A 22,649-nucleotide genomic window follows, 5' to 3' on the forward strand; every position below is an offset into this window, starting at 1 on the left:
GACAGATTACCTGGCTTCCTTGATGTCTGCACTACAATCTTGTCGTTCACAGGTAGCTGCAGCTTTTCCCGATAACACTGAGGTAAAGCCCCATGACGTGGTTCCAGGTGATATGGTCCTAGTGCGGAATTTCGACCGGAAGACCCAACTGGAGCCTAGGTGGCGATCGCCAAAACTTGTCCTACTGGCAACAAGGACAGCCGTGAAGATCGAGGGACGTAAAGGGTGGTTGCACTCGAGTCATATCAAGAAATTTTATGGACTACCGTCCAGTGTGGACACTAAGCCCTGCATTTCCTCACAGACTGATTCAAAGCTCCCCTTGGTTGAACCCATGAAAACTGAACTCTATAAACTAAAATTAAGGTCTAGTAAGTCAGACAATTTGATTGTTTAAGTCCTCTCCAAGGTGAATCGGTTGAATTTGTCTCTGACATGTATCCTCTAGACCAGAATAGAGAAAGAAATCAACAGATGCAGTTTAAAAAGCATGCGTATTGTAAATCACTTCGTAGTCACTGCACAGTAACATTATTAATTTTGTTTTCTCTAAGTCTTCTGATCATCATTTTTAGTATATTGCTGCATATGTATTACCCTATTTCTAAACGTGCTTACAATGTTACTGCTGAACATTCTTTTAGCGAATTACCTCCGCATGAGTTGTCCTATAGATTTGCGCTGCGCAACAACACATTCATTAGTATGTTACATCATTCCCACCAGACCAGCAATGCCACAAATTGTTGGATATGTGGCCGACTCCCTCCCTATCAGAACTATAAGGGAGTTTTGCCCCTCTTTCCATATCCGTTCACACACAATGGCTCCTGTGGAGCATGGTTTAGTTTGATTAATTCTCTAGATTCACATTCCGCAGTTTATCAAGACAACTGGGTATGGGGAAACCTGAACCTAGTTTTGCTTAAAGTCTGCTTCCCTAACAAGGAGGGACTTCCTAAAAGAACAGGAACTGATCTAGAAAATGAAGTATATGGATTAGGTAATTTTACACTTAACCTCATGATCCTGAACGTTGAATCTGAAGCTACACCAATCTTGCCCTCCATGTCAGTATTCCCAGTAAAAGGGGAATTATGTGTAAGAAAGAATGGTTCCATACACATGGGCCATAGTAAATGCACCACTGTAATAAAATTCAGTGATCAAGGCAAGTCTACATTTAGAGCTTCCCGTCATTCCTACTTCATATGTGGCCAGACCGCATATATATGCCTACCTCTAGATTGGGATGGTACCTGTTACATAGCATTCCTTCTGCCACCTGTTTTCCTAGCTCCTCCTGATTATCACAGAAATACCCATTTAGTACACAATAGACAGCAGAGAGATCTCCCGATTGTCGATTACACTGAAACGGCATGGGAACAATACACAGATTTCAATAAAGGTTTCTTTCCCTATATAGGAACAGTCACTAATAGTAAGCTGATACGTAGATTAACTAGAACCCTTGAAGCAGTTGTAAACGAGACTACGTCCGCCTTAGGCAATTTAACAGAAGAGCAGTCTGCTATGCGGATTGTTGTGCTTCAAAATCGTCTTGTCCTTGACGTCATCCTGGCCGATAGGGGCGGAGCCTGTAGGGTCATCGGATCAAGTTGCTGCATTTTCATACCAGAAAATTCGCCGTCAGTATATAAAGCCATTACCCGCCTTCATAAGATTATAAGCCAGATACACCAGAGTCCAGGCACCTGGACTTGGTCCGGTTGGTTCTGGGGCGTGTTGTCAGCCTGGGGATGAAGGATCCTATCCTTCCTAGGTATTGGCTTTCTCATACTATTCAGTTGCTGCTTATGTCTAACAATGTGGGCCAGTGATTTGTGGCCTGTGTGCCACATCGTGTATCCCACCTCCAAGTTTTCGTTCAAAATCCCGGAAGAAGAAAGAAGAACAAATGATGCTATATGAACAGATCGATGGATTGATGAAGATCGATATCTCCTGAGGGTCCGTAGGGGACAAGGAGGGAATGAGGAAATATGAATTTTGTGATCAGTTATGTCCCCTATCGTAGACCCCAACGGCTCCATGTGCATGCTACAAGTACATGTATGTTCCCTCCAGTTCCAGCTTTGAAGACGCAAATATATGTGCGTCCACCTTCAACATGTCCTCTTTCAGATCCACCATGAATGGGTCAGATATTCCATTCCTAAGTATGAAAGGCCACCGACTTTATGTGGTTCACTTTCCACACTTTACAGATTCAGGCGAGTAGGCCCTGAATTCTGCCATCAAGCCTTTTCCTTTCTTCTGCCTCTGAAAGCTCCAGCCCGAGCCTGCATCTGTATCCATGAACTTTGTCCTACTCCCTGCGCGGCTAACGGTGCCTGATCCAGCCTGTTGCCTGCCAAAAAACTGTATTTCACCTTCAAGATTATCTGTTTCGCTCCTCATCCGATGCATTCCTGTCTAGTAGTTTAGGTAAACATTCCTCCAGCTACCGTGCAAGGGGCCAGGCCTCACTGTCCTCGTGCAAGTAATTCATAGCCCTGTTACCATGGAAGATTCCTGCCCCCTCGCATCTCATGTAGACACTTGGACGCCCGTACACGCACTAACAGTCAGTATAGAATAGATTCCGTCCGAGAGGCCTTTCCTTTTGGATAACATAGTTCTTTAAACATAGGATATTAGATATGATTTGGGATTAGGTTGACATAACCCCCAGACTTCTGTCTCCACATGTAGAGCTAAATGTCAAGTCCCCTTCACCCTCTAGTTGCACGTCAATCACACGTCATGCGGCTGCGCGCGCATCTCTGCCAAATATTTCTGCTGACATTGCAGGATTCTCTTATGGATCCACCCATTTGTGACATCATGTTTAATGACGTATTTTAGTTACACCCATGTTTACGCCTTTTTTGGTTACGTATGCATATTTTATCTCTCTTATCAACTGTTACGCCTCCTGCATCTGTTACACTATAATGTATTTCCTATAAAACTGATTACCTGTCAATAATGTATTGCCTTCCTTCCTGAACCCTCATGGTGATGGAGTGTGAAGCCTGCAATTCGAATTGTATTTCCTTTGTAGAGGAATAAAGCCTTTTACAACCTCTAATACCACGGATTCTGCCTCTTATATTTACTGAGTTATTCTTACTAGACTTTACTGCATAAAAAATAGTACCGGTAATGAAATATTTACCACAGTACTGAAATCATTAAATCTCGCGAGCGAGACTGCGCAAGCGCAGCCTTCACTAGCTGAAACCTTAAAACAAATCCCACACATGGCCTGTAACCTTTTTGAAACACTATTTGTTTGGGAGACACAAGCACTTTTGACAAAAGAGTTGGCTCGAGCCAACTTGGTACAAGGGAAGCTCACAATAACATCCAAAGAGTCGATACATGTAGTTGTTTTTTTGGCGAAAATCGCCGCCTAACACCTGCCCTATGGAGTGCTTAAGTAAAACGAAAACAGTATTTCAAAAGTGAGCAGTGAAAGCTACAAGTAAAGCGCCCATGCTTCAGAGGAGGGACAAACAGATGAAGAGGAAGTAAAGCCCACACAATCTAATAACGAGCATAGGCTTAGCCAATCGGTCTCAGCAATGGGACTGCCTAACTACAGAGACGGCAAAAGGGGTGTTGCGGCGGGGAATCAACCAATTATCACACAAGCTGCGGACAATGGCTAGCAAATATGTTACTATATTTAAAATAATTAAATAAGAGTGCTGATTTAAAAAAGTAAAAATTGCGACTGCTATTAAACGTAGAGCCTTCAAAACGTTTTTAGTTAGAAGTGTAAACAAGAAGAAGCAGGAATAAAGCACCTATGGGAGAGAGGCGGGAGGCATGGGAAGAAGAGAGGTAGGAAAAGCGCCAACCGCCAACTGTAGTGAAACCATCACAAACCCAACCACCCTCCCCACTGGTGGGCCAAAAAAGTTTTCAAACTGCTCTGCACAAGCACACACGGATGCACAACCGCGCCTGACATACTGCGAACGTCAGCCAAGGAGGAACGGAAAACCGACCCGCAGCTGTAGCCTGCATATCTCAAAATGTTTTTTTTTTTATAAACAAGTTTTTATTGTTTTTAGCATTACAACAACAGAAATCGTCTGGCCCTCCAAATCCCCACCACACATCACATTCCCACCCTCTCCCAAAACCTTCCCCCCCAACCCACCCCGCTAAGGTATATTGCCCAGCCATTTCCCCCACACCTTCCGGTATTTCTTGGGACAGATATCTCAAAATGTTTTAACATTCAGGGTGCAACCCAGGCAGTCAATGCTTTCTGACAGCTTGAACATGCGTGAGTGGACAGACACGCTAGCCTTGAAAGGGCGAAATCAATGCACAACATCACTCAGCATTCTGAGAGATCCTCTGGAAAAGCCCCTGCCCTGAGTCCTCATGAATGCATATCCGACTGCAATAAGCATTGCACTGAATGAACATGACAACAGTTTTCACCATGATGAGGATGTCAATCTTCATTCTGTGCTCAGAGGCAAACAAATGCTCCTTTTCCGGAGCTGTAAGCGTGCGAGAGTATTTTTACACTACAATGTTCCTTACTCAGACTGCGAGCTACGGTTTTGCATGACGCGGCAGACATGTTTAACACTTGTTAAACTGTGTTACAATGGGATGAAATCAAAGTGACAGAAGCATATCTTGGTGAAAATTGTCAAGCAAGAAAATGAAAGGGAAGTGATACGGCGCTCGGAGCGAATGATTAGCGGGATGAGATAAGAAAAACAAGACAAGCCCGGCGGAGCGTGGCACGCGCCATTGGCGGGGGAGCGGACCCTTTGAAGTACGATGACAAACGGATTACATGGCGGCACGATGCAAGTGATTGGGCGCGTGCTCGCCATGCAATCCGCTTTTGGGAGCACTTTTGGGAGCCCCTTACTAGAGTCTCGCTGAGCGATCGCTTACGCGATAGCCAGGCGAGACCTAAAAACGGAGGACAGGAAGTAAAGAGAATATAGATGTGTGGGAAGAGAGAATGTAAGGTTGAAGGTCATGGACAGCAGGAGGAAGGGTCTCCTGGGAAGAGATGGGAGCAGAAGGCATTGAAACTGAAAGAGAGTGGAATTTATTCTTATAACAAAAGCCGTCTGTCCAATTCTCCAACTGTTATGTTATGTTAACATAACATAACATAACATAACATAACATTTATTCTTATAACAAAAGCCGTCTGTCCAATTCTCCAACTTAGGTCCACAAGTGGCTTTGAGAATTGGTTGGTAAAATATTGTATTCTGCAAGGTGAAACTCCCAAAGCTGGCATTGGTTCTTTCAAAATAAAATAGCAACGGCCTCGACACAGTGACTTTTCTCTCTCCTTGCGGGGCAGGGGGAAGAGTGCGATTTCCTGGGTGGAGAAAATGAGTGATGGTCCCGCACCTGGAAGAGGGTGGGTGACTGCCACTATGACGTCACGGTCCGCCAGGTCAAGAGTGTTTGTCAACAGAGCGAGCTTAAGCTCTGCAGATGGAAACCCAGCCAGTCCTCTACCTGTTAACAGGTAAATGAGGTGGGTGAGTATCGACACTGATGGCGAATTTGCCATATTATGGTACCTGCATCTTTCTGCCATATTCTAAATGACCCTCACAGTCTGTTAGGAGCACAATTCATAATATGTTTCTTCCTGTCACCAGAAGAGACAAGTCAAATCTACAGTGCTGGATTTAACCCTGTGGAGGTCTCTAGGCAGTTGAAATGTCGGGCCCCCTCGCATATTATCTCCTTACATGTTGTTAGGTCGAGCCTAGAGGCAGTGCGCATGCGCTGCCCAGCGAGGCATGCTGTATTGGAGTATGCACTTGAAGCCCCGCCCACTCTCTGCCCATATTTGTCATTGGCTTGTGTCATTGTCCTTCGTAAATGCTTGCTTCTGATTCGTAAATAGGCTCGTTAGTCCTTCCTTGGTACTGCCTTGTCTGCAGTTGTTGCCTCCCATAACGACTGGACCTTTTGCCTGGCTTGTTACATGGTCTACGTTATAGGTCAGTGAGCACTATTTTGTATTGACTAATGGGGACAATGGCAGATGCTTCTTGTATTTGCAATGTGCCCACACAGGACAATGGCGGTCGCTTTTCGTATAGTACGCTATGCCGCTCTAACTTTAAAAGTGGCTGCCTCCTACCCCCACAGCACTCACGGTACTATGGTGATGCTTTTTAAAAACATTTTTTATTATTTTTAAGGTGAACGTAGCATCCGCTTCAGGGACACCGCACTTTCTTTTCAGCTTTGTTTTTTTAATAAGCTTGAATGCTGAGCGCTCAGTTTCATTTTTTTTAAAACATTATTGTTGAGCGTGGTTCCCGCTGCAGGGACACTGCTCACTGTTTCATTTTTTTTACTTTAATGGTGAGCGCGGCGCCCTCTTCAGGGACACCGCATTCTGCAATAAAATAGGTCAATAGGTCTCGCTTTTGACAAACTTTGTCCTATTGGCATTGTAAATGACAATGCCTTTTAATATTATAAAAGGCATTGCCATTTGCAATGCCAATAGCTCAAAATCTCGCAATTGCGAGACTTATTGCATTGTAAATGCTTGTTAATTTTAGCAACCAACAATTTATAAAACCGATTTTATTACACAAAACAAAACATTAACAATTATTAATGTTATTAAACATAAATGAATTGGAAACAATTTAAAAAAGCTAGATTTAAATTTTCTTTCAAGATCAAATCAATATTATTTTGATCCGTTGTCGTGGGCCCTAAAAGGAGCGGGGCCAACAAGCCAGTGCCTACTTGCCTATTTGGTAATCCGATACTGCATATATATAAAAACAAACATACAGAAACCTCCTGGACAGGAAATGCACAAAGCCATCCTGTATATGCTTAGGTACCCATTGATTTGCTTTTGCAAGATTTACCTGTCTTGTCATGCCAGTTAAGTATTTAGCACTGTACGTTCTTGTAAGGTTTTTCCCAAATGCCCAATAATTATCAGGTAGTTTGCCTGGCTTTTGTGCAGTGTAGTGTGGAAGTGACAAGCTGCACAGATCAACCAGTTAGGCATCGTAGGGTGAGGCTTGAGTACTAAGAACATATGACCTCAGTAGGGTATATGAGTGCCAGAGAGAACCCTTCTGTGCCCGGTGCATGGCTCCTCCTTCTACTCCAGTGCCTCTGTACTCTCAGAGACACAGGCCATGGAGAAACAAGTAGACCCCACCGCCCACCTCAGATGTGGACAACCGAGAAATGCACATTTTTATTACCAACTGCAGAAGAGATCTAATTGTAGACCCTGTAGAGAGGATGGTGGGAAGAGGTGGGCTTCTGTGTCCGCATGCTTTCTCTGGCATGCTCTGCGTCTCCCACGGGGAGAGAACCATGTCTGTCAGACCAGAGTACTCTCACTATTCTCCCTCCCTAACTCCCAACACTGTCCCCTTCCACTCTCTCACGGTACCCCCTATATATCCTCCAACCCTGCCCTCTCAGCAAACCCAATGCCCACAACTGGTCTCCATGGCACAGAAGCATGGGGCTTGAGGCGGGTGCAGGGTCTTTAAAGGGAAATGTACTGAAGCAACAAAATGTCACAGCAGCAAAAGGAATACAGGGCCTTATCCCCAGGGTTTAGTATGGTCAATGGCACACGGCAGAGAGCTCTCTTCCCAAGCTGGGATGAGAGCTCCAGCCCGCGCTCAGATACCCATGCTATTGGCAGGTGGAAGGATCTGCTGCAAGGGTCTCCAACCTTTTCTGTAGGGAGAGTTACTTGTGATTAGTGAAAATCATCGTGAGTTCCTGAAGGTCAAAAAACTCATGCATTGTTACCAGCCACCCCATGCCAAGTTTCTTTGACTTCAAGCCCAATGTGTATAGAGTCAGATACTGTGGTTCGAACCAAATACTATGGCCTAGATTTATAAATGTGTTACACAATGCAGCACAGCAGCCAAAAATGCTGTGTTGTATGGCAGGGAGAGCAGGAGTGCGCCCTATCTACAGAAACATGGCACTCTCCTCTTCCAAGTGCTGGCTCAAAATTCTGCTGCCTAGCGCTCCACACACACCTTTGTGCCATAGTGCAAGGGTGTATGCATTAGTCTAGCATAGGTTTTGTACTGTATGTCTAGACCAGTTTTAAAACAGTGCAGCACACATGCAAAGTCGGGAAAGAAAGGAGAAATGAAATTATTTTTGCTTTTAATTCATGCTTTGGAGTGGGGTTAATTTTGTGGTGCAAAATCTTGTCTACCATTGTTAATAGATGGGGTTTTGCGTGAAAAAGCATGGGTGGTTGCATGGTTGCCCATGTACCACCCTTGTAACGCCCCATTGACGCTAAGTAATGCAAATCAGTGCTTCGCGTGGCTTTACGTTACTTTAAGGCTCATTCAGTAATGCGTTGCAGAGTAACCAACAAAATAAAAATTTTGTGCTGTTTTATGTCACTTTTGTGACTCAAACCTAGAACAAAATATTTGTAACTTTACCTATTTGACTAGGGGCACTATGAAAGGGCTGCCAGGTGTGTCAATGAGAGTGCGCTCAGTGAGGATGAGACCTGGCATCCTTGACGTGGGTTGGACTTCAATTTTGCTGGTCTAGATGCTTTGGGCACTTTGCCACTGCTGTTCAGTGCCAAAGTGCAAGTGCTCCCACTGTAATAGCTGTCATGGATTAGTGTTTCCATAATTGGCTCATTTGGTTTACTGTTAAGTCTGTAGTTCAGTGCATGGTGTGCGCCCAGGGCCTGTAAAATAATTGTTGCTAGTGGACTTGCAGCACTGATTGTGCCACCCACACAAGCAGCCTTGAAAAAGGGTCTCAGGCCTGCCATTGCAGTGTCTGTGTGCAGTCTAGTACTGCCATGCCGACCTGGCAAGTGCGCCCACTTGCCAAGCCCTAACCTTCCTTTTTCTTACATGTGAGTCACACCTAAGGTACGCCCAAGGTACCCCTGTGGGTAGGGCGCAGTGTATTAGTGTGGCATGTCCTGATAGTGAAATACTGTAAATTTTGTTTTTCACTATTGAAAGGCTATGTGTCCTATAGGATAGAATTGAGAGCTTACTATAACTACCCTTGGGAACAAGATAGGAAAGTGGAGTTTGGAATGCCTGAACTCAGGATATAAACATGCATCTTTTAGTAAAGAGGATTTTGAGTTTGAAAATACCACTTTAAGAAAGTTTTATCTTGCTCAGCCATCCAGTGTGCCTTTGTTAGGTTTGTGTATTGACTGTCTGACTTTGGAGTGACAGGTGCTGGGGATTTCCCTTCTGTTCAGACCGCTGTAGGAGAGTAGGACCTGCTTCTTATAGTTACCCCAACCTTTTGCTGATGTTTCACTGTTTTTGACTTAGACTGGCTGGGATTATGCTATCAAGGACCCCAGCCTAGCTGCTTTCTCCTATAAATTGATTGCATGTACTTTAGGTACACTCCAGATTGGATTCTGGGGTACCCTTATACGTCCCTAGTATATGGTATACTATGTACCTAGGGCATAGGTACCCCAGAGGCCTCTCAGGGGCTGCAGCATGTTTTATGCCACCCCTGGGATACCATTTAAAATGACACAACAGGTCTGCTACAGCAGCCTGTGTAAAGTGGTGCATCCCCTTACTTAGATATAGGTTCACTATATCTATCCTAATCACTGCACATATAAACCTATCAGCCACCCCTATGACAGGCTTTATCAGTCCTGAAGGCAGGGTGCTGGGTTTTATGTGAGAGGGTGCCCATGCATGAGCAGAGCACCTTTCGGAACCTATATTCCGGGGTTGTTTTTGATGCAGCCAACCATATATACCTAAGTGCATTATAACCTCGCTGTAAATGCTAACTTTAAAATGGCTGCATGGAAACATGTTGTGGTTGGTGTCAAACACCTTGGAATCATACCTCCACACCAGTAAATGGTGTGGGAGGTATGATTCCACCCTACTAGAGGGAGAAATATGACAGCACCGGTACACCAGGTACCAGCATTACAAACCCTGGCATCACAAAATGGATACTGCCAGCCACAGACACCAGTCTGCCCTCCTGCTTCTGAACGAAACTCCGGCAGGGGAAGGCTGGACAATAGGTTTCCTGTCACAGGGGGGTATGACCACCTCCCAGACAGGCTTTAGTGGATTGGGGCCGGGTGGGTGCACTCTGAGAGTGCCTTGATGTCTGCACTGGGGTCACATTTGGGTTCCCTGTGCATAGTCGAGCTCAAACCAGTTGCAGGAGCTATCAGCCCCTGCTCTGGCGCAAACCTGGACAAAGGACATGGGTGTAGCCATCCCTCTGTCCGTACCGTCCCATAGGTGGGTCCCCAGAGTTTGTCCCACCCTTTCCTTGGGTATAAAGTAGGAACCCCTGGCTACAGGAATTTCGATTTGCCTGGATGAAACTCTGCTAAAGAAACCATGTACTTCAACTATCTACACTACGTTGGATGACCGAAGAATCTTCCTTGGAGTAAAGGAGTTACTCCCCTGCAAGGCAGGCACCTGAAACGCATCTGACCGGTGTGCATCTACGCAGCTCCTGAAGGACTCTGAAGATTTTGCAATACAGGAGGTGGGTTCCCAAGCTTCCCTGAGGCCAACCAGTGCTCTCAGCAAACCTGAGACCCGCAGCCCTTGTGGGGACTGTGCAACCCGTACCCCTTGACACCGTGCACATTTGCAGCAGCATATGCTTTTTGGTGATTTCTGAGGCTGTGCTTTGGGCTACTTGTAGTCCGGACCCCGAGCAGTGATTTCACTGAAGATTACCGGCCTACACTCCACGAGTGTTCCGTGGGCGGGTATTTTGTGATTCCTCTTGAGGTCCCTTCACGATCCCTGGTGCGTCGACCTGTGGGTCCCTGAGAAGGGTACTTTGACTTTCAGTGGGCTTTCCTGGTTGCTTCAGATGTGCCCTGATTCTCCATCACTTGGGGAGTCCACAGGACCTTGCTGGTCCACACCGAAGCATCTTGTCTCTGACCGCATGGGTTGCAGTTGCCAAGGCTTGTTGGTCTCCAATCCGGACACTGACTCCCCAGCACTCGACATCCTTCATGGGACAGCTCGCCTGCAGACCTTGGTCATCATCGACATCTCCTGGTCCCCATGGCTGCAGAGTCAAGCTTCACCTCTTCGCACCTGAAACACCCGACATCGGTGGGCATTCGTCTGCCGAACCCCTGGTCACCCTGAAGTGACTCAGACTCTGTCCCCTCTGCTTTCAGGTTCTTCTCAGCTCTGATACAGGCTTGGATAATACCGGACACTTCTCATCTTTCCGGCAGCAGCCCTTTGCAGCACCATTTTTCTCGGAAGTCTTTGGGGAACGCGGGGTGCATGGAATTTTGGAGATCCACGTAGATTCCAGGTCTTTCCACCACAAAAATGTGAGGAAAATGTGTTTTTTGGGACAAATTTTTACGTTTGCAAGGGATTCTGGGTAACAGAACCTGGTGAGAGCCAGTCAAGTTACCCCATCCTGTATTTTCCTGGGTGTCTAGTTTTCAAAAATGTCTAGGTTTCCCTAGGTGCCGGCAGAGCGAGGGTTTAAAATCTACAGCTAGGCACTTTGCAAAAAAAGGGTCATTTTTTACTGTGAAAATGTGGTGTGTCCATGTTGCGTTTTACGCCATTTCCTGTCGTGGGCACTAGACCTACCCACACAAGTGAGGTACCATTTTTCTCAGAAGACTTTGGGGAACGCGGGGTGGGTGGAATTTTGTGGATCTATACAGATTCCAGAACTTTCCACCACAGAAATCTGAGGAAAATTTGTTTTTAAAAACAATTTATTAGGTTTGCAAGGGAGTCTGGGTAACAGAGCCTGGTGAGAGCCTGTCAAGTTACCCCATCCTGGATTCCCCTGGGTGTCTAGTTTTAAAAAATGTATAGGTTTGCTAGTTTTTCCTAGGTGCCGGCAGAGCTAGGGTTCAAAAACTACAGCTAGGCACTTTGCAAAAAAGGGTCATTTTTCATTGTGAAAATGTGTTGTGTCCATGTTACGTTTCCTGTCGTGGGAACTAGGCCTACCCACATAAGTGAGGTACCATTTTTATTGGGAGACCTAAGGTAACACAGAATTGTAGAGCATCTGTTATTGCCTATTGACTTTCTATGCATTTCTGCCTTCCAAATGAAAGACAATGTGTAAAAGATAAGTCATTTTGAAAAATTACCTATAATTCTCATGCTAGTATGGGTATTCCCAATTTCGGAAATGTGCAAATATCTACCGTTCAAAAGTCTATATTTTGTTCCCATTTCAGAAATACAAAAGTGTCTTTCATACCCATTTTTCCATGTATACATTTTCCCAGAATAATTGCTATATACCAGGTACATAATAAAAAACCATTGCAAGTCGCTGCTCAGTTATTGGCTCTGGGTTCATCGGGTTCTTGGTGAACCAACACATCCTATATATCCCTACAACCAGAAAGGTCCAGCGGATGTAACGGTATATTGCTTTTTAACAGCTGTCATAATTAGAAGAAGTTACAGGTAAAAACGTTGACACAGATTGCTGTTTTTTTCAACTAATTTTCAATTTTTCCTACATTCAACGGTTAGTTTCTATAAAGAAACCTTGAAGGATGTACACAAATTACCCCTTGCTGAATTCTGAATTTTGTCTACTTTTCTAAAATGTATAGCTTTCCAGGATCCATTATTGCTTTTATACCCATTTCTACCATTAACTGGAAAGAGGTTGAAAGCACAAAAAATAGCAAAAATAGGCTATGTCCCAGAAAAATGCCAAAACTGTGTAAAATATTTTGGTTTTCTGACAAAAGTCTGGTTGTCCCCGAAAGCTGGGAAGATGGTGAGCTCAGCACCACAGCCCCTTTTTTGATGCTATTTGCAGGGAAAAAAACAGATGCTTTCATCTGCAGCCCTTTTTTTCCCATTCCCCCCCCCCAAAAAAAGTATTAGCTGTATTTTGGCTAATTTCTGGGTACCCTCCAGGGGAATCCACAAACCCTGGGTACCTTTAGAATCCCCATGATGTTGGAAAAAAAGGACGCAAATTTGGCGTGGATACCTTATGTGGTCAAAAAGGTACAGGGGCCTAAGCGCGAACTACCCCAAATAGCCAAAAAAAAGGCTTAGCACAGGGGGGGAAAGGCCTAGCAGTGAAGGGGTTTAAAGTCATATTTTGATTACTGTATTGTGGATGTTTGACATTTTGGTCTTGTTTGGTTTAGATAAAGATTACTTATGTTTCTAAACTGGTGTGGTGTCCATTTGTAGTGTTTTCACTGTATTACTGTATGTCTACACAAATGCTTTACACGCTGCCTCTGAGATAAGCTTGTCTGCTTGTGCCAAGGGGGTGAGCAGGGGTTCACTTAGAAGTGTATCCCCTTACCCTGACTAGGAAGAAGGGTCCCTACTTGGACAAAGATGCAAACTGTTGCCAACTCAAGACACTCATTTCTTTCTTTAACCCCTTCCATGCTGGACGGATTCCCCTGCTGTGCTGATCTATTCCTGCGCGGGCGTGGTCATGACGGAACGGTTCCGTCATGAGCACAGCTCAACCGTGGCTCATGACGGAACCGTTCCGTCATGAGCACCGAAGGGGTTAAAAAAAAAAATCTTTTTATTAAGAGAATCAGCATACGGTAATACAACCAAAACAGTGCATTGCAGCCATCAATACTTCCAATAATCACAGTATATAGTACAGAAACAAGTCAAGGCACAGAGTCTACAATACAGAAAGCATGTATCATTCTTCCACTTAGTTAGATCCTTAAATGTCTTCATTGTCAACCACCAGGAAGGTAGGGGCACTGATGGGAGTGCATAGCAGACCTCTGCTCTCATTTCAGGGCCCCCTCGATTTTTGCCCATTTATGCAGGCAACCTCTACTCTCATAGATAGCACTCTCCGCTTGCATGCACCAATCCATGACTCCCAATCAGTATATCTGGGCTGGACTCCTCCCTTCCATGTTCTAGCTCTATTGCTCTTTGCCACCATGCAGCCCAAAGTAACCCACATCTTCTCTGTATGTGACAGATCCATGGCCTCCCAGATATTCAGCAGACACAACCGGAGGGAGACCTAACTTACTTATCCGGGACATACCGGCTATAACTTTTCCCCAGTACCATTGATGCATGTAGGCACCCGTATGACTACACACTCGGGGACAGGCAGGGGAGTCCAGTACCCCCATTTTGACCAGTACTGAGCTAGTGTAGTAGGACCGATGTAACAATTTAAGTTGGATAAGTTTGAATCTAGAGTGGATCGCCATCTCGCGGGGGGAGGCCAAGGCTTCCCACCAGTCATCATCATCCAGGTCCTCAAGGTCATCAGCCCACTTTGCACGCATTTTCTCCTGGGCGTCTGGTGTATGATTGAGGATTTTACGGTAGGCCAGTGAGATGGCTCTCTCCGGAAGATAGTCTTCTAATAGCCTATTCTCCAGAGGCGAGGAGACCGGCAAGTCCGAGTCTTTCGGAATAGCTTTGTATAACGCATTTCTGGCCTGGAGGTAGTGAAAGGTTTCCCCCTCTTGTAACTCGCTGCAGGTCGCTAAATGGAATTACTCCACCCTTCGCCCACATGTCCCCAACCTTCAGAGACCAATCAGGTCCCATTTATCGAACCCTTGCTGCTTTGATAGCATAGCCAGACGGGCTGCTTCTAACAGTGGAGTAACTTGCGTTTTTTTGTCTTTCCATCCCAGAGCGAGTGCTGCCTTATGCCATAGAGCTACAGTAGTGGACATTGGTGTAAATCTGGGCGCATACCTTTCCCCACCATAGAGTGCCCTTAAATAAGTGTCGGGAAGCATGTTATGACTGTCCATTCTGTAAGCTGAGTCCGCTATGGGTCAATGGACCCAGTGATTCAAGACCATTACCTGTGCGGCTCAGTAGTAGGATCTGATGGCGGGTAGGGCAATGCACTCGTCATACCAGCTTTTTGTAAGCTTAGCAAGCGCTGTACAGGGAGTACCCTGGTTCCAAAGCAGGGCACGGACTTCAGAATCAATTAATTGAAAATATTGAGGTGGGACTACATGTGGCGTGTTTTGAAGAGCATATAAAAAGCGTGGGAGCGTCATAATTTTGTATAGGGCCGCTCTGCCTAAAAGAGTAAGGGGTACCATTTTCTAGTGTTGTATATCCGCTCGGGGATGGCACAAGGGGGGAATCAAAATATGATCGTGGAAAACAGAGGAATCCTGCGTAATATATATTCCAAAGTATTGAAAGCCGTTGATAACTATTTTGGCCTCGCAACCAGCCGGTATACTCGGGGGGTGCCCACTCAGTACATAGATTAGGGATTTATCCCAGTTAATAGTATAGCCGTAATATTTTTGAAAGAGAGTAAAAATATGCAACACCCTATGAATAGAAAAGATGTGTCTGGCCAAATAAAGCAGGATATCGTCAGCGTAGAGGGAAATTTTATCCGTCCACTCAACCGACCAGCTGAGGCCCCTAATAAGGGTGTCCCCTCTTATCCAAATAGCCAAGGGCTCCAGGGCTAGGGTGAAGAATAAGGGCGAAAGTGGGCAACCCTGTCTCGTGCCCTTCCCCAATGCGAAACTTGCCGAACGACCGCCATTCACTGAAATGCTTGCTAGGGGCCCAGAGTAGGGAAGGCGCACCCAGGACAGAAACCGACCACCAAATCCATATCGTTCAAGTGTGGCAAACAGGAATGGCCATTGAATCATGTCAAATGCCATTTTGGTGTTGAGGGACATAATAATGGAGTCTTCTTGTATTGTGGAGGCCCTACCCAGGTCACTGTACAGACAGCGGAGATTCAATGCTGTATTCCTAGTAGGCATAAAGCCGTATTAGTCAGGATCCACCAATTTTAGGAGGTACGGAGAGAGACGACGTGCCAGAATCTTCTCTAAGATTTTTACCTCAGGGTCCAATAAGGAAATAGGCCTGTATGAGCTACATTGCTCGGGGGTTTACCATTTTTATGAATGACTACTATATTAGCAAGCCTATGCGTCTCAGGCAAGATACCCGACTCTCGCTCTCCTCATATGTCTGCACTAGGAATGGGTGCAATAGTCGTGGCATTAGATTTGTACAGTTCAATTGGAAGGCCACTCGGGCCCATGGCCTTGCTGGACTGCAAAGCAGGAATCGCTTTAGATACTTCCTCTGTTGTCAAATCAGCATCAAGATCCTTAACCTCTTGGGAGTCTAGCATGGGCAGCGGCAACGTAGCTAGCAGTTCCGCCGCTTACATCTGGGTAGATATCTGCATGGATGTGTGAATCCATTGAAAGCAGTTGGCAAATGCCATCGATATCCCAGCTCTATCTTGTATTTTATCATCTCCTTGATCCATGATCTGAGCCACCCATTTATTGGCCATCTCCCTTTTGTCCGACCATGCTAATAGCTTGCTAGCTTTATCCTCTAATCATAAATACCATGTTGGGTAGCTCGGTAGTGGATCCTAGCTGCCTCCTCAGCAATGTCCCTATATTCCTTTTCCTCTATAGATAATTTATGCGCGGTTTCAGGCGTGTGTGAGGCCACCAACTCGCCTTCAAGCGTGACCACCTCTTTCTCCAACTCCTTCAGTTGTTTACATTCCTCTTTTCTGTGACCCGCAGCCGCCGCCACCCCACAAACACGGATCATGACCTTATAGGCCTCCCATAATGTTACATCTGAATCAACCGAACCATTGCAGTGTCTGTGTGCAGTCTAGTACTGCCATGTCGACCTGGCAAGTGCACCCACTTGCCAGGCCCTAACCTCCCCTTTTCTTACATGTGAGTAACCCGTAAAGTAGGCCCAAGGTACGGCAGGGTACAGTGTATGTGAAAGGTAGGACATGCCCTGATATATGTGGCATGTCCTGATAGTGAAATACTGCCAATTTCGGTTTTCACTATTGAAAGGTTATCTGCCTATAGGATAGAATTGAGAGCTTACTTATAACATGTTATAAGTATAACTACCCATAGGAACAAGATAGGAATGTGGAGTTTGGTATGCCTGAACTCAGGATCTAAAGATGCATCTTTTAGTAAGGAAGATTTTTATATTCTGAATTTGAAAATACCACTTTTAGGAAGTGGGTATTTCCTTACTTAGCCATCCAGTGTGCCTCTGCTAGGTTTGTGTATTGACTGTCTGACCTGGGAGTGACAGGGGCTGGGGATGTGCGTTCTGTTCAGACAGCCACTTGGGGGTGAGGGGGCGCGGTGTATCCTGCCTTTCCAGGGTGAGCCAGGGCTAGGCTGAATTGACCTGGGCTGCATTTAGAGTAGGGGGAGGAGATTTCCTTTCACCTGAATGAGCCTGGTCTGCCTTACACAATGCTGTCTCCACCTCCTGCCGGGCAGCTGCACCAGAGAGGATAGAACTGGTTTTAGCTCAGCACAGAACCTCTCTGACACCAGAGAACAAAGAGAAATGGACTATAAAAAGTGGGGGCCAGTCCCCAGACTTTTAGATTACTTCTGGAATTCAAAAAGAACCAAGGAGAAGAGCTGGAGAAACTGAAGAAGAAGTATCGCTCCTTTGCTGTGTGCTGTCTGGGGTTGGCCTGCAGTGGCTGTTTCTGCCAAGAAAAGGACAAGGACTTTGCTGTGTCCCCTGCTTGAGGAAGATCTCCAAGGGCTGGAAGTAGAGATTGCCTCCTCTTTAGAGGTCTCAGGGATACAAAGACTTCACCATCATCTCCCGTAAACTTCCTTGCTGGGAGTTCTGACCTGCCAGGAAGTGCCTGTTGTTGAATTGGGCCTCTGGAGGTTGTTCCTGCTGTTGGGAGCTGGAAAGGGTATGCAACTTCAAGAAGCGCGACGCATCCGCACCTGTTTTCTATGCATTGCCGAAGAAACCAATGCAGCGCCTGCCCGTGGCTGTAGAAATCGCTGCACGCTGAATCCCGTCCACTGATCTCTGAAGTCTGAGATCACAGCACTGATTCTGACCCAGGCCCTGCTGTACGGCTGCAAGAACCAGTGCATCGTGGGACCACGGCTGGAGAAACCAATGCAGCACCTTTGCCGCATCAAGAACCGCCGCATCTGTGATCTCCATGCATCGCACCGGGCACCCAGTCTACGAGAACACTGGGGTCGCACTAAGAAACAACGCATCACCTCTCCGCACAGTAAGAAACTGACGCATCATCTCCCCCTCAGTAAAGAACCGACGCATCACCTCCCCTGTGTGGCAGTAAGGAACTGACGCATCACCTCCCCTGAAGTAAGAAACGGATGTATCACCTTCCCTGGGCGCAAGGAACCGATGCATCACCTTCCCTGCGGCTGTTTTTGTTTAAGATTGTGATGCAGGTACTTTGTGATGAAAGTGTCACAACTATAGTTTACTATGGACAGAACTGTTTCTACCTTTTAAAAGTCATACTTTGATCACTGTATTGTGGATTTTTGTTGTTTTGGTCTTGTTTGGCTTAGATAAAAATTACTTATTTATCTTAACTGGTGTGATGTCCATTTGTAGTATTTTCACTGTATGTGTACACAAATGCTTTACACACTGCCTCTGAAATAAGCCTGTCTGCTCGTGCCAGGCTACCAAGGGTGTGACCAGGGGTTATTTTAGAAGTGTATGCCCCTTACCCTGATTAGGAAGAAGGGTCCCTACTTGGACAAAGGTGCAAACCGTTGCCAGCTAGAGACCCCCATTTCTAATGGTGTGTATGTATGAAAGGGATATATGTGTATGAAGGACTGAGAGCCTGTGTCATATATACTTGTTGCCACCTCCACAGGTTTTACCAGCTTGGCCAGTGTTTTTCTGTGTAAGCCAGAGAAAAAAAGGTGGCAGCCCTAGCCATACCTTTCGCCAAATCTGTCAGTGTTGCATGTAAAACATAAACATACTACCATTTTTTTATAGGGAAGAAATTTAAAGTGCAGAAAAATATTCTTCAAAATCGTAATATATATGGAGCATTTTTATGTACTTTAAATTTCTCCCATTTAAAAACAAGCATTTGCAATGCAATAGGTCTCGCATTTATAAGAGTTTGAGCTATTGGCATTGTAAAATTACAATGCCTTTTATTTATGTTTTGGTTTTAAAACAAATAGAAGGCATTGTCGTTTACAATGTCAGTAGCATAAACTCGCATAAAAGCAGTGTGTGGAGTGCAGCAGTGTGCAGCGTGCAGCAGTGTGAGGCGTGCAGCAGTGTGAGGCGTGCAGCAGTGTGAGACGTGCAGCCGCGTGCAGCAGTGTCGTGCAGCATGCAGCAGTGAGTAATGCAGCAGTGTGCGGCGTGCAGCAGTGTGTGGCGTGCAGCAGTGTTTTGTGTAGCATTGTGCGGCGTGCAGCAGTGTGCGGCGTGCAGCAGTGTGCGGCGTGCAGCAGTGTGTAATGCAGCAGTGTGTAATGCAGCAGTGTGCGGCGTGGTTTGTAAACAAGAAAAGCGGTCATCAAAGGAAGGGTGGGAGGGAACGAGCATATGGGGTGTGAGTTATAAAGAAAGTTAATTGTTGTAAGAGGGGATGCAGGAAGTGAGGCCGAGCGCGCGCTGGCGAAAGCAGTCTGCTGCTTTCAAGTCCCATGCCAGATGCCAGCTTTGCGCTTGAATGCCTCACATGCACTGGCCATAAACCGCATTCCTAAGGTCTTGTGCGCCTTACTAAATCTCTCTGAATGCGTGAGGCGGCCCACGCGCAGGAAGTAGCTGGTGGCAAATGGAATGCGCGTGGTTGTGCGCGTAACCGCCACCCGATCCGCCTGGGAAGCCTTTGGGAGCATTTTCTGAAGCCCCTACATGAGTCTCGCTGAGCGATCGCTTACGCGATAGCCAGGCGAGACCTAAAAAACGGAGATTATGATCTTAGGTAACTCCCTCCGTTTTAACCCCAGTCAGATGTGGCCATCATGTATGGGCCCAGCCCCTACCCCAAAATCGGAAATCAAAAGTCTGGGGGTGTGGCTGGACCAGGACCTCAGCCTCAGAACGCAAGCCAGAAAAACAGCAGCCCTCTGTTACGGCCTACATAGAATGGCCCGAAAGGTACTACCCCTTCTTCCCTCCACAGCCAAGAAAGCACTAGTCCAGTCATTAATCCTTTCCAGATTGGATTATGGGAACACACTGTATTTGGGCGCTCCCACTTCAGCAGTTAAGAAACTACAATCCGTACAGAACAGCGCAGCGAGACTCCTAATGGGAATCTCTAATAGACTGCCAGCTGAACCGGCCCTTCGCGCCCTCCACTGGCTCCCAGTTCAGGAACGAATTAAGTTCAAGTCCTTATGCCTAGTGCCTAAAATAAGGCAGGGACTCGGTCCTACGTCGATTTCCACCATGATTTGTCCATACAAAGCCAAGCGTAAACTTAGATCAGATGATCTGCATCTGGCTGAGATCCCTAGGATCAAGAGGTCCATTAGTGGTGGCAGACTTTTTTCCTACAACGCCTCCAAACTCTGGAATGCCTTACCTCTTCACCTACGCATAACCCCTGACCACATGGCCTTTCGGAAGCAAATAAAGTCTTGGCTCTTTCCTTAGCCCCTCTGATTCCCCTGCTGTCGGTTATTAGCGCTGGGATGCCTCCGGGTAGCCATGCGCTCTATAAATGTTTTTCCATTCCATTCCATAGTGATAAAGCGCCTAGTTAATAGGAGGGCCAGAATTTGTTGCCGGTTTTGGGAAGTTTGTGGTGGTTGTAAAGACCGACTATACAGCTTTACCATTTGTAAAGGTCAGGAAGACCAGTAACAGATGTCAGTACAGTGCAGATGTCATGCAGCAGGAAGTGCATTGCAAACAGTCCCCGAGCACGTGCTTAAAATCTGCACCGGGGGAAGCATAGTGGAGACAATTTGAGATCGTGTTTTCATACATTTCACTCAATCTGTGAATCAGGAATTTAAGAACTAATTTAAGTCAGAAATGGAAGCCTGTAGGTTACAAACTGAACACTGCATGAGACACATTAATCACCGGCCAAACTGTTAAAACTGTCTCCGAAACTCTGATACCTTGCTGGGGCTGCGAAAAAGAACCAGGAGACTTGGGCCACATGCTGCTGGACTGCACTCTCTCGAATAATTTTTGGACAGAAATAGGTAAAACCATATTACAAATTATAAATCTGAACTGGACACCAAACCCAGCCTCTATTATGCTGGGTATGCTCCCCCCAGACATGTACTCCACGCTGAACAAGGAAGAACGCCTGTTATGGGACATCCTTTTCTCAACCGGCCTCAAAGCTGTTTCCTCCGAATGGAAAGACATGCCCAAACTGTCTCCACACTTGGTGGGATGGGTACAATTCGTCAGAGGGTTGGATAACTGCACAAACACATATCTAAAGACCACATCAGGGAAGAAAGCTATCTAGTCCAAGCTACACAATGTCATACCACATTCCCATAACTACTCTCATTCCATTCCCACCTCCTCCCTTCACTTACCCCCACCTTGCCACCCACCCCCACATGCCACAGGGCATACCCCTCCCCTACTTTATCTGTCGTCTGTCCTATCCTCTTTCCTTTACTAGTGCTCTTGTTCTGTCTTCACATCAATCAGTTGGGGCGACCCTCACCAAATAAAACCTCTATTTATCCCCTCCAACAACATCCTCATCATCAGCTGACATACATACGACTACCCATACTCGACACTTTATTCTTCACCTATCTCAAAAAAACAGAAAATACTGTATTCTACTGCATTCATGTCTCCCCAACGGGATACCGTTTATTCGCTATACATTTACCATGTCTGTACTCTTTCGCTCTTTTTTTTTGTTTAAAGGCCTTGATTTAATAAAACAAAAAAATGCACTAAACCCCCACGGAAATAGAAAACAAACAAATATACACGTTGCAGATAATTTAAGCAGCAGAACAATCCACCACTACTAAAATCCTGAAGCATTAGGTAAAAACACAGATGTATGCAGCAGGTGGATTAACTTAAACTTCAACACTGGTACGTGTACGTCGCCCACATCTCACACAAAGTAATTACTGAGACACATTATTTAAACTTGAGCTAATACTATTTCATCATGCAGTACAGAGTTCAATCTTTTTTGCTGAAAAAAATGCAGTGACATCTACATACTAAATACAGATCAGTGAAGAAGACCCATTAACCCACTGTTCTGTTTTACACAGACTGCCCTCAGTAACTTGGCACGCAGGTAAAATGTTAACCCCTTGTCCCCCACTTTTAGTGCCTCAAAAGATCTGCCACAGAACACATGGTGCACATGTGTTAATACAGATACAGCAGCCTCTCTACTTGATGGTTTAGGTGGCCTTACCACTTATTTGCTCGCTATCTTCTGCCCTCTGAGGTTCCCTATTTGCATGACTTACCGAAGCCTTTAATAAGCTCTGTAAAGACCCCGGGGTCGCACTCCATCAAACACCACTCGCCCGCGCTACCCGCCAACCTCACGTCGTAGCGCAGACTGCCTCTCTGCTGTTGCAGAGCTCGCGGAGCCTCCAGCGCTGCTACCTAGAGGGGACAGCGGCAAGTACGCATCCCAGCGGCGTCCGCGCGAGGGCCAAGAGCGCCTACACCTCCATTACGCCGCTCTATGGCCATCGCGGTCTCTTACTGAAGGCAAGCCGTTTGCCATTATACAACACGTTGGTATTCATTTTAATGAATAACATAATGGTTTTATAT

This window comes from Triturus cristatus, chromosome 5_1 (genome assembly GCF_964204655.1).
Source record: "Triturus cristatus chromosome 5_1, aTriCri1.1, whole genome shotgun sequence".
Classification (NCBI taxonomy): Eukaryota; Metazoa; Chordata; class Amphibia; order Caudata; family Salamandridae; genus Triturus; species Triturus cristatus.